The sequence below is a fragment of the Elephas maximus genome, chromosome 14 (genome assembly GCF_024166365.1).
Source record: "Elephas maximus indicus isolate mEleMax1 chromosome 14, mEleMax1 primary haplotype, whole genome shotgun sequence".
Taxonomy (NCBI): Eukaryota; Metazoa; Chordata; class Mammalia; order Proboscidea; family Elephantidae; genus Elephas; species Elephas maximus.
The window spans coordinates 33510747-33523734 of record NC_064832.1 but is presented as its reverse complement, the minus strand read 5'-3'; the positions used below and the strand labels follow the sequence as shown (position 1 = coordinate 33523734).

The 12988-nt window shown below is 40.4% G+C and overlaps 1 protein-coding gene across 2 annotated transcripts in view; it reads right to left on the bottom strand.

The window, feature by feature from the left end:
* Nucleotides 1-12988, bottom strand: part of LCP1 (lymphocyte cytosolic protein 1) — a 108078-nt gene that overhangs the window by 52955 nt on the left and 42135 nt on the right. The window contains exon 1 of one of the 2 annotated variants that reach the window (XM_049853351.1): nt 12474-12595. The exons of the other annotated variant lie outside the window; for it this stretch is intronic. The gene's annotated coding sequence lies outside the window, so the exon portion shown is untranslated. Of the gene's footprint in view, nt 1-12473; nt 12596-12988 lie in introns of those variants that run through there. 2 annotated transcript variants of the gene reach the window in all.

Below are 12988 nucleotides of genomic sequence, written 5' to 3'. Positions count from 1 at the left end.
TGAAATTCATCCTTAGGCCATTCTAACTGTTGCCACTAAGCAAATTTGTTTATTTATATCTACATTTCTCCTTTCAGTGAACATCTATGGTGCACACGGTTAACATTTCTGGCTGCTAACCAAAAGGTTGGAGGTTTGCGTCCACCCAGAGGCACCTTAGAAGAAAGGCCTGGAAATCCATCCACTCCTGAAAATCAGTCATTGAAAACCTCAGTTCTAATCTGACACATGTGGGGTTGCCATGACTCAGAGTCCAGTCAACGACGACTGTTCTTTTTTTTTTTAAATATCTTCTATATGCCAAGTCCTGTGCTAGCTGCTAGCTGCTGGGAACACAAAGATAAGATGTGACCGTATCCAGTTTGGTAGGGGAGAGACACAGGTAACTAGGATACAGGGTGCTTTAGTTGGGTACCTAGGGGGACTTTTTAGAGGCACAGAAAGGAAGAAATTCCTCTTCCTTGAAGAGTCAAAGATGGCCTCCCAGAGGAAGTGACATTGGAACTGGATTTTGATAGATGAGTAGATTACTTGAAGATCAGTTAGTCTTTTTCCTTATTCATGTGGGATTTTTAATCTATATTCTCCATAGAAAATCCATCTATGTTGGAATCAAAGAAAGCAATAGCTAATGGAGAAATGAGAAGACTAGTTGGACAATAATAATAATTAAAAAAAAAAAAACCCAGTTGCCATTGAGTTGATTCAGACTCATGGCAAACCCATGTGTGTCAGAGTAGAATCATGCTCCGTAGGGTTTTCAATGGCTGATTTTTCAGAATGGGCTACTGGTATCCACCTGAATGTGATTTCCGTACTGACTTATCTGGACTTATCAAGATCACCAGGCCTTTTTTCCGAGGCATACATGGGTAGACTCCAACCTCCAACCTTTCAGTTAGTAACTGAGCACATCACCCAGGGACTTCTATAATACACCCTCTCCTCACTTATCGACATGGTTAAATTCCAAAGACCAGGTCATTCTGCGAAACTGACACTACGTGGAAATGGAGGATGATCACATCAGATGACAAAGTGGATGATGACTACATCATTACATAACTGCCAAATCACATCATTATATAACTGGCAAATTACATCATGAAACTGCCAAATTACATCATTACATAACTTCCAAATCACTTTATTATATAACTGCCAAACCACTGAGTATTATGGCTCAGCCAAGTTGACACAAACTTTAACCATCAAAGCCAGCATTACCCTTGTCTCGCACCTTGGCATTCATTAGTGCTAGATGTAATACATTAATGTGCAAAATAGTCGGATAGGAGATTTTTTACTATTGTTGTAAATGTGAAACGTCGGATAATGAGATAGTTGATAAGTGAGGAGAAGGTATAATAGCTAATGTTTATTGAGCGGTTAAAAAAATCAGTGTTCAATCTTTTCTATGCATTATTGCATTTGATTCTTGCTACAACCGTATACCAAACCCCAAAACCAAACCCACTGCTGTCGAGTCGATTCCGACTCTACAACCCTATACAGTGTTATTATGATTCCCACTTTCGATATGAGGGGATTAAGATTGAAATAGCCAGCTCCAGGTCACATAGCTATGAGAAGCCTTCTGCTGATGCTGAGCTGGTGCAGGGCAGTACCCTCAACACCACAGGACAATGTGGATGCAGGCCTCACCCAAGGGCTCCTTTTCTAGCACATTTGGCAGTCTGGTTCCTGTAACTCAAGGATCTCTGCCCTTCTTTGGGGTTTCTCACCTCTGACCTCATGATGATAAACACTCTTCTGCAACATTTTATTTCAGACTGGGGCCCTCCCTTCCTGGGCTTTTTTTTTTTTTTTTTTTTTTTGAGAAGTCTAAATGTCTCTTCTCTTTAGTTACTCAACATCTTGAGGAGAGTTAAGGGGGGAAGTAGAACACCACCAGACTTGATCTTGCCCCTCCTGCTTGTGTCTCCCTGCCTCTGGTGAAGAAAGGGATTCTCCCGAGCAGTAGCCTCCACACCCCTGTCATTCATTCATTCATTGACTGTTAATAAAGCACTTACCACAACCTAGGTACTGGAGATACAAAGATGAATAGTGAGTAATCCTTGCTCTTGAGGAGCATACAGTGTAGTGAAGGGAAATGGTTGTCCAAATTAATGACTACATTGACATGAACACCTTAAAGTTATTGTTATCATGATGCTATGGGAGCCCAGAGAAAGAAGCACTTAACTCTGCCTGGGAAGGGAAGGGAAGGCTTTCCGGAGAAGGCAATATTGACATTGAGCTAAGAGTCTTAAGGAACAAGTGGGAGCTTTCAAAATGGATAAGGGCATTTTAAGGAGAGAAAACAGGCCTTCAAAACAGGGAGACAAGAAAGCGTGCTGTGAGGAGGCTGTGGGAGGTTTGGTGTGGCTGAAGCCAGGGAAGTATGAGGTGGAACAACAGGAGAAGAGGCTGAGGAGGTAGCAGCGTGGTTCTCTTCCTCACTAGCTCTTGTTTCTAGAAGGAAAACTTTGGTAACTTTGGTTCTCCTTGCTATCTCAAGTCAAAACGCTTACTGTACTCACTTCAGGTAATAAGAATGTTCCTTACCCTCCCCAACCAACAAAATGACCATGCCTGGAACCCCTTATGTCCTATTTGTATGTACACAGATAGCTAACTCTTCATATCACAATCTCCCATGTAGAAAATATAGTTCTGCAAACTGAGGAGGGAACTGGTCATGTTAGAGAGGGAAAAATGGGGATCCTGAAAAGTGAAGTTACTCCCCAAAGTCTCAGAGTGAGTCAGTGATTAATCCAAAAAGAGAAGTAGGGTCTCTGGAACCTTGGTTTGGGCTAGCCAAGGTGTGGGAAAAACACCAGTCCATGAGCATTTAAGCAACTTGAAGTTGAAAAACCCTTGAGATACACAGTCCCTGAAACATAGGTTACGCCTTATACGTGGATGGAGAGGGGAATCTGGGAAGGACTTTCTTCTTCCACGTGTTTCAAGACTGGCGCAGGTTCCTTAGTTCACAGCCTCAGCTATGCTAGAACACAACCCACTTTTCTCCAGTCTAAGCCAACGTTAAGGAGTTTCAAGCACCCCACATACCTCATCCTAGCACTAATGATCATATCTTCCTTTTTAAAATTGGGCTTCCTATGTAAAAAAAAAGAATGAACTAGGAAGCAACCCGGTATGGTGAAGAGATGCTGGATTTTCTGACTCAACCACTTCTTGCTGTGAGTTTTTGTACAGTAACTGTTACCTAAATTTTCTGAGCCTCAGTTTCTTCTTCTGTAAAAAGGGAATATTGATAATGCAACCATAAGCCAAGGAGGAGTAGAATGGCTGCACAACTCAAAGAAAATAATCAATGTCAATGAATTGTACATGCAGAAACAGCTGAATTGGTCTATGTTTTGCCGTGTATATTCTCAACAACAACAAAATAAATAAAAGCAAAAATAATAATAATACAACCACAATGCTGACAAGATTATGTTAGGATTTAGTGAGACAACGTGTTTAAAGTTTATACTGCAATGACAGGGAAAGGAAGGAAGAAAGAAAGGGAGGGAGGGAAGAAGGAAGGAAGGAAAAGCAAAATAAAAAAGAACTAGAACTTTTACAAGATCATCTAGGGAAACAAACCCAAATTTCCGCTATAAATTGTATGAAATACTATATAGAGTCATCACCTATAACCACACTTAACTGTGTATCTGTGTGGGTGTAAACCTAGATTTCACATGCGTGTTCTACGTCTAGATGTCCTTAGCCTGGCTGTTTTGGTTCTTGTACCATATTTCTCATCCGCAGTCTATGAAGCCATAACTTCGGGTGGTACGGCAAAATTTGTAAGTGATGCCAGCCAGAAGTCAACAGCCTTGGTATTGACTGATTTTGTGTTGAGTGGTCAAGGGCTAAGGCTTAGGCTTAGCCTTGCCTGAGATACTGACAGTGGAAAGCACCTTCTAACTGTTGAGGAAGTATGGCCAGAGTGGGAAGGTGTACAGCAATTTTAAGATAGTGAGCCTAACCACATCCATCATGAGTCAAGAAAAGCTAAGTGATCTCTGTGTATCTGTGATGAGGACCACTGGGCAGTGCTTCCTCACTCTCAGGTGTACCAAGACACAATTCTGTTAGCTGTACTCTACCTTCCATCTTCTCTTCCATTCCCTAATTCTCCAGGCATTTTCTCCATTAGTTTGAGCTGAAAAACCCTGAGACTATATACAGCAGACATTTGCATATTAGCAATGAGAACAGAAGCTTCTATGGGTCTTTAATAACTTGACCTTGTTTTCAATAAGCTCCTCGAGGCTGTTGTTTTAGAGTATCTGGTGACAAGCTTGCTCTCCGAAAAAGGCAAAATAAGGAGGTCTAGATTAATGGAATCAAGCAATCTGTATTAATTTGATGAGCTATACTTATCTTCGTTTGTTGGAAGTTACAGTTTGGTTGGCAGATATTTACCAGCAACAATTTACTACAGGATATGCTATAACATCCCTTTGTCAACACTTTAAGTGGGTAACAGCCTAATCTACCTTCACAGCCATCATTTTAAGGACTTCGTACCATATAATCCTCAAGCATTGATTTGTTTGTTTTTCAAATACATTGGGTATACCAGCAGACCTACTCAAAGCAGAGCCAGGATCTTTTCCTGATGGAAAGCATGGCATTAGGAATAGTCACTCAATACTTAATCACAGAAGGGAATATTTAGACTTGTCCTTAGGAAGCAATTAGTGAATAATGGTAGAAGATGCAATGCAGTTTAAACAAGGGCAGAAGATGCAATACAGTTTAAACAAGAAACAATCAGCACCTTTAAAAAACTGCCAGTATAAAATGGACAAGAGCCAAGCTGTGAATCCTGGCTCTGCCACTTAATATTGGCCAAGGCACTTAAACCTTCTTGAACCTCAGTTTTGTCATATGTTACAAGGAGATAATAGTATCAGCTACACATAGCTACGGTATGGAAATAAAAGAGCAAATATATATCAAGTGCGTAACAGGGTGCCTAGGAAACAGTAAGGCCTCAATAAAGTCAGTAGTGACAGCAGCGTGAAACATGCATAGAGATTGATAAAATGGGGAAAGAGAAGGAGAAAATAAGACCCAAGAACAGATGTAGGAAGTAGATCGTTCTTTCCCTATTTTATTAATGAGGAAGATGAGCCTCAGAAGGGTTAAGAGACTTGCTCAGACTCCACATTTAGTAAAAGTCTAGAATCTGAATCCAAATCTGCCTCCAGATTTGCTCCTTTTTCTTTACCAAACCTGCCTCTTTCACACACTAGAACAGCAGACCCTCAGGCTCATAAGCTTAACAAAGCTGACACTACATATGATATAAGGAGTCCTGGTGGCACAACGTTAAGTGCTGGGCTGCTAACCAAAAAGTTGGTGGTTCAAACCCACCCAGTAGCTCTGCAGGAAAAAGACCTGGCAATGTGCTTCTGTAAAGATTACAGCCTAGAAAACCCTATGGAGCAGTTTTACTCTGTCACATGAGGTTGCTATGAGTCAAAATCAACTTGATGGCACCTAACAACATATGTGATATTGGAGGAAGAACTGAGGCCCTGAAAATGCAATGAACAAGCAGGATAGGTGTGGAGAGAGGAGAAAGATGGTGTGACCATCACCAGATAGCTTAAGAGTCACAGCTGTCCTTCTCTGTGGTCACAGGGAAGAAACAGGGACTCGGTGGTATTTTCATGAAAAGTCTCAACTTGAAAGACACCGAGGGAAAGGAGGGATCCGAAAGTCCTCCAAGGCGCACACAACATTCAATCTTTCCACAGGAGAAACTTTCAAAATGTTTTGAAGCATTGAGGCTGTCAGGGGGAGGTGATGACATGTTTTTAACATGAAGAAAGAGTTACTCAACCATGAAACACTGCACAAATGTTCTTCATGTTTCCATGAACCTCATTTTATCCCTGTTACCCAGCTTTCTCCATAAGAAACATATCCTTCTCCTCTTTCCTAACCCTGGTGAAGGCAACCTGAGCTGATGACGCCCAGGATGTACAAAGGGCTTACATTTAAAATGTTTCATCAACAGTTAACAATGATGCAATTCTAATTCTAAATTTTGCCTGGGAAATAACGAAGAGGAAAAAGATGCAAATTTTAGGCAAATACACTTGTGTATCTCCTTACCTCATACATTTGGATACACAGCTCAGGTAAATTTTAGTGAGGATTACCAAACTGAGGGTCAAAATGCAGGGTATTGTTTAAAATTAAGGTAAGTATGTCATTAACTCACTTCTGTCTTAAAAGTGCAACCAGAGGGGAAAAAAAACAAATTATCTGGGAGATGGCAGCTCACATGCTGAATTAATTTGCCTGCTGACTTTGGTGTCTTGGTTTTTCTGTCTATGGAGAACATAATCCCTTTTTTCATTTTAACTTAGCTCAGCCAGTCAAGAAGTACATGCTTGCATGTGCGTTTGTCTGTACGTGTATGTACGTGTACATGCGTGCCTGTGCACGTGTGCAAGAGAGCAAGAAAGAGGCAGAGAGAGAAAGAGGGTGCCCACCCGTGTAACTGGTGCTGGACTAAAACAAGAATCAATGCTGCAACCACAGAACTGTGGCTTTGCTTGTTCCCCAATTTAACATCTTAGCTTTTCCTTCCGCCAGAAAAAACAACCGACCATATTTAAGAAATAGCCTCCTTGTAACTAGTAAGTGGGGCTGACAGCCACAGTTCTGAAGTTGAGCAAAACTTATTTTAACTCAGTAAGTGGGTCATTTTTGCTCTTTCTTCTTCCACTCACAATTAAAACAACCTTTTATTCCTTCATAGTTTTTAGGACACCTGTATTTGGCCCAAGGAGCACTGGTGGCGCAGTGGTTAAGAGCTATGGCTGCTAACCAAAAGGTCGGCAGTTGGAATCCACCAGGTGCTCCTTGGAAACCCTGTGGGGCAGCTCTACTCTGTCCTATACGGTCGCTGTGAGTCAGAGGCAACAGGTTTGATTTTTTTGGGAGGGGTTATGTTTGGCCTTTACTATACAATTATAAATATGTGTGCTTGGGCATAATACTAAATTGCTTTATTTATTCATGTCCTAGCAGTCACAAGACCCTGGAAATGCAAGTTGGCTAAAATTATTTTAAACTTGTAAGACAAAGAACTTTGTAAATCTTTGGAGGATGGGTAGCATGTTTTGTGTTCTATGCAGAGACCAGTAAGTTGCTATAAACTAAGTTGTTAAATGCACAGAGGAGCTGAGCAAACATAAATGATGATGACGACGAGGAGAATAAAGAAGAGTCTGTTTAATAAAAACAATTATAATATGGATACATTTATTTGGGGAAAATTATGATTATATGGAGGGATCCCTGGGTGATGCAAATGGTTGGTTAACACACTCAGATGCTAACTGAAAGATTAGAGGTTCAAGTCTACCCAGAGATGCCTGGTAAGGAAGGACTGACAAATTCTGAAAAATCAGTCATTGAAAACCCTGTGGAGCACAGTTCTGCTCGGACACACACATGGGGTTGCCAAGAATTGGAGTTGGCTTGATGGCAACTGGTAAACTGGTCTCACTATCTGAGCTCAACTCGAGGGCTTAGGTACAATTAAGCTGCTGCCTGTTATTCTAGGAGGTTGCCTTGGAGTTTGGTAGTTAATATAAAATGGTTCCATTGCAAAAAAATTTAAGTATCAAAACACACAATTGAATGAACCAGCCTTTGAATGTGAAGATGACACCAGTAACTACCTCCCAGGATGCATTAATGTGGCCAAAGCCAAACCAAACCAAACCCAGTGCCGTCGAGTTGATTCCGACTCATAGCAACCCTGTAGGACAGAGTAGAACTGTCCCATAGAGTTTCCAAGGCGCACCTGGCGGATTCAAACTGCTGACCCTTTGGTTAGCAGCCATAGCACTTAACCACTACGCCACCAGGGTTTCCAATGTGGCCAAAGTACTTAGAAAAACAGCCAATTCAAAGTAAGCGATTTATGAGCTAAGATGAAATTTTTTTCTTTCCTCTGCAGCTGCCATATGTTACAAGGTGGAGTGACTATGAAATTGCTGGGAAGACTGATGCAATGATTGAAATTGACAAACCAAAACATCAGGGAGAGTCAGTAGTACAAGAAGGGAAGTTGAATCAGAAGGGAACTGAGGAAAGCACCCGGGAGATGCCATCTGGGGCGCCCAGAGGCTACAGCAGCTGTGGGGAGATGCCCCTAGAAGACGAACATCTAAGCAGGAGGGGACTTCTTAGAACTTCCAAGTGAACACGATGTGAAACATGAGCTCCTCTGATTCAAGATGTGCGTTGCTATTCTGGCAGAACAGGGACAACTCTGCTGACACTGATGAGTTTTCTATTTCATCGGGTTCTGATGCTGCTTTTTATTTCTGCAACGTTCAATACGCAGACAGAATAGTACTGCTTCATTCGATGATATCTATGAGCTGGGGAGGTTTTCAGAAACCTCAATTCCTGGACACTAGCAGACAAAAACAAACAAACGAAAACCCTAGGAAGGCAACTGGATTCATCCAAGGTCACTCTGGTATAATATCTGCTATTATTCATAAAGTCCAATGCCTTTATAATCCTACCTTGTAAAGTGAATATTTGGCTCTTTGTAAATGTAATCTTAAGAAAAAATTTCTCAATTTTATTTTATCTAACCTGATTTCAAAATTTAATTTGCCATTTCTCCTATATACACAGATGGGCCTGAGCTTTTTCAGCAACAAGAAGTTGACTTGAGAATTTTCTGAGAATAATCCAAAGTAACTAAGCCGAAGTTAATGATATCTGTTCTTACATTCTTTGCCACCAAAGAAGTCCATTACTGGGTACATAGTTTTGGTGAGGGAAGCTAAGTTTCAACCCAGTGAATGTATTTAGACTAAAATAATGAAATTATTATTTTGCCTGGTTGCCACTGTCACTGCAAAATTTCCCAAATTCCTCAGGGTCAGAGGCCCTATAGTGTTTTGAGGCTTCGATGAAGAATAGTGCTTTGACAAAGATGTAGTGTGGCAAAATGCAAAATATTATCTTATTGGTTGTATTTTCCCTCATAGCAGTCACTATAGGAAGTCAGAAAGTATTTAGTAAGAGAAATCAAAGCAAAGACATCCATGCATATTTAAGGAGCCGAGAAAAAATATTTGTGACAAATTTTCAATTCAATAAATATCATTAGCACCTACTGTGTGCCAGGAGAGATGGAGAAGAGTCAGGTCTCTTTGCAGATAGACTGTGAAACTCAAACAATATGGCTTATGCTATATGTGCTCAAAGATCAAAGTATTAAGCAAACACACACACAGACACAAAATAGTTGGTGGGGGAAAAGAACGGTCAGGAAAGGCCTCAGAAAAGACATGTCCCTTAAAGTGAACCTTGAACAGTGACCAGAGTTTTTTTACAAGTAAAGAAGAAAGCAATTGCAGAAACCGTTAGAGCAAAGCACGTGGAGTGAAAGAACATTCTGGTGGCTTGTGGTCTGGTATATCCACAATGTGGGGAAGCAAGGGGGTGAGATGGTGGGGGTTGAGCAGGAGGAAGTAACAAGAAATAAGGTTGGAGAAGTAGGTTCAGGCAAATTTGTAAAGAATTTTACAAAATTCTTTAGTAAAATTATGCATTAGTTAAAATACTTTTTCATTCTATTATTATTTGAAACCTGTGATGGTACCTCTCATTTATCAAAATAAAACCAATTTTGGATTTCTTGGAAATTTCTTCTCTCTCTCCCAAAACTGTGAGTCCCAAAATCTCTTTAGTCAGCATCAGTAATAAAAGCCTATAATCATCTATATCTGGGAAAAGTATGTTGACATGGAAGGGAAGATCCGGTAATAGACAGATGAGGCAGTACGGAGCCTGGAATCTTGGCTGCTCTCTACTGCTTAACTGCCCAGTGGCCTTAGGCCAGCTCCATCAAGGATCTAAACCCATTCCTCATCTCTAAAGGTAGCTGAGATATTAAGTGAGATAATGCACATAGAGTGGCTGGGTAGAATATGTGCTTACCAATATGCAGTGTTATTATTACTGTTTCCCTCTTCTCTAATTTAAATAGATACATTTGAATGAGATTTTGCTTGTTGGCCTTCCCCTTCCCCAAAGGGTTCAGAGATAAAATTATAAGTGAAGTTAAAACACTGAAATTGTTCCCCAAATTACTGATTATTTCCAGGCGTAGTATGAGGGTTAATTTTGTGTCAGTTTGGCTAGGCTATGGTTCTCAGTGGTTTGGCCAAACACTAGTCTAGTTGCTGTTCTGTATTGTAATGTAACGTAATATAATGTTATGGAATCATCGTCCATAATCTAATCTAATCAATCAGTTGAAAAGGGAGTTCCCTTTGGGTATGTTCTGTCTCCAAAGTATAAACAGATATTTTGGCAAAACTCTTCCTCTCACTTCACTCTTCCTGTTGCCTGACCCACAGATCTTGGGACACAAGCCTTCAGGAGTCTCCAGCTTGCCACCTGACCTATGGGTTTTGGACTTGCCCCCGCCCCCCCCGCACCAATCACATGAGCCAATCCCTTGAAGTAAATACCTTTCCCTCTCCCTTTTTTTTTTTTCTCTCTATATACATTTCTGTTTCTCTAAAGAACCCTAAGACACATAGTTCACAGAGGAGACAAAATGCTACAAAGGAAAGAATCTCTGGAATTGCTACTGAAATGTCTTCCTAAGCACATCTCCACCACCATAGCAGTGCTTGTTCAAATTACAAGGTCCAGAAGACTATGTCCTGACTTTACTAGAGAGTAGATAGAATCAAGGTGAATGGATATTTTGTTATGATCCTTTCACAATCTAAATTTGATTTCAATCAAAAGACTTTTTTTTTCTTTGAATTAACTTTTTCATATTCCTTTTTATCCCCTCCCAATGCATGGAAAATACAATCATGACTTTATATCTAAATCAATTTTATTCTCATTAATATTTTTCCTACACAATAAGACACAGCATATTTTTTAAAATCTCTTCCTTTCTGGGGTTCAAGCTCCTATCCCAACTCCACATTTTTGCTAGTTTAAAAATATTCAGGTGAGTTATAAAAATAATATTGGTGGTCACATTTTGCAACTTCCAGAAATTCACACTTACAGGTAAAGGGTTAATTCCATTTAAATTTGCCTCCACAGATGTTCTTTTAAAAAATTTCATTTCATAGAAAGAAATTAAGATAAATTTATACAAATTCAAAAACAAGCTGCCTTTATTTGCTTAATGGTAAGTTGTTGTCATTGTTTTTATGTTGTCCTGAAGGAGTAATTTTGGAAAACAAGCTGCCATACTTGATTAGGAAAAATTGTGCTGATGAATGAATCTGTTTCCAATTTTAATGGCTTTTATGCTTATCTTCTGTCTCTGGTTCTTAACATTATTTGATAATGATCATTAAATAAAAGCTGATACTGAAAACCAAAGAAACCAAACCCATTGCCATCACGTCGATTCCCATTCATAGCAACCATACAGGGCAGAGTAGAACTGCCCCATAGGGTTTCCTAGGCTGTAATTTTTACAGGAAGAGACTATCACATCTTTCTCCCATGGAGCAGCTAGTGGATTCGAACTGCCAACCTTTCAGTTAGCAGCCTAGCACTTTAACCACTGCGCCAACAGGGCTGATACTACAAGACCCAAAGTCTCTATATTTCAGCAAAGTTTCTGGAATAAATACCCTACATCAACTTTAAAAGAATTTCTATTTTAGACAGAAGCCTTTTCCCAAGATTTAACTGGGTATTCATCTGTCTATGCATAAACATAATGGATAGTCCGGACAATCTTACAAACACAGTACAATTAAGCAACCCAATTTGCTTTTATTTTCAGAGAATAAATGGAGAAGAAGAGGCCTCTAATTCCATGTGGTTATTAAGCGCACCCATTAAAAAACCTTGGCGCCAAAATGACTCAAATAACCAGCAGCACACTCAGTCATGCCTGACTCAAGATGCTAACCCATCCATAAAAGTACCTTAGAAAAATGTTAGACCAACAGACCGACAGGAGCTAAAATTAAACCACCCCATTAGTCCACCGAGCAGCACAATCTAAATGATCGATATGGACTTGCTGAAAACATTTTAAAGGAGATAAAATCACAGTAAATATAACCTCTCTAAAATAAAGCAATAAAAATAAATTAGAACTTGGCTTCATTTAAAAAGGAAAAATATGAGTTTTTTTCTCCGCCCCCCCCATGGTGAGAACTGTGGAGAACTTGAGGAGAACCCAAACCAATGAGCTGAGGGGTCCCATCATGACGGCAGCGCAAGGTGGCTGCAGGTTTCATGGGCAGTTAAAGGGTAGTGGGGCTCACAGAGGACTCAGACGACAGGTGCTATCTCCAGTCCCCTGAAGCCAAAGTCTACAGTCAAAGAAACAGAGCCGAATAACCAGCAACTACACCATAAACACTTGGAGACAACAAAAAGCCAGGAGGAAAATTTACCTTGTAGAGAAACTGTCCTCGGTAGGACTGGCGTGTGATCAGAAACCCCCTTCTTTCTGATCTGGAGAACAACTTTGTCAACCCTGGGTGTGTGGTCACAAGGCAGGAAGTGACTAGAATGACAAATCATCAGCCAGGAAAGAAATAGATTTTGTCTTTATAAGGACATTTTACTGAACTTTTTTTTTTTCATGTCCCCTCCCCCACAGAAATCACCTGACAGAACAGGTCACACTGAAATGCTGAAGCCTCTTACCACTTCCTCTTCACAAGCATTTTTCTCTCTCCTTCCCTTTCTTTCTCCTCTAGCTTTCTCCTAGTAGGCACTGGACTGCTTCAACCATTCTGATTTCAGACAGCAAGGCACGCTCAGCGCTCCGCCTTCACTTCTTTTTCTGACCAGGATGGCAACGCAAAGCCCTGGTGCTAAGCTACTTACATCAGAAATCAACAAACTATTCATTTTTAGTGACAGAGCCAAGGGAAAAGGTGGCCGAACACCTGAAACAAGCTAA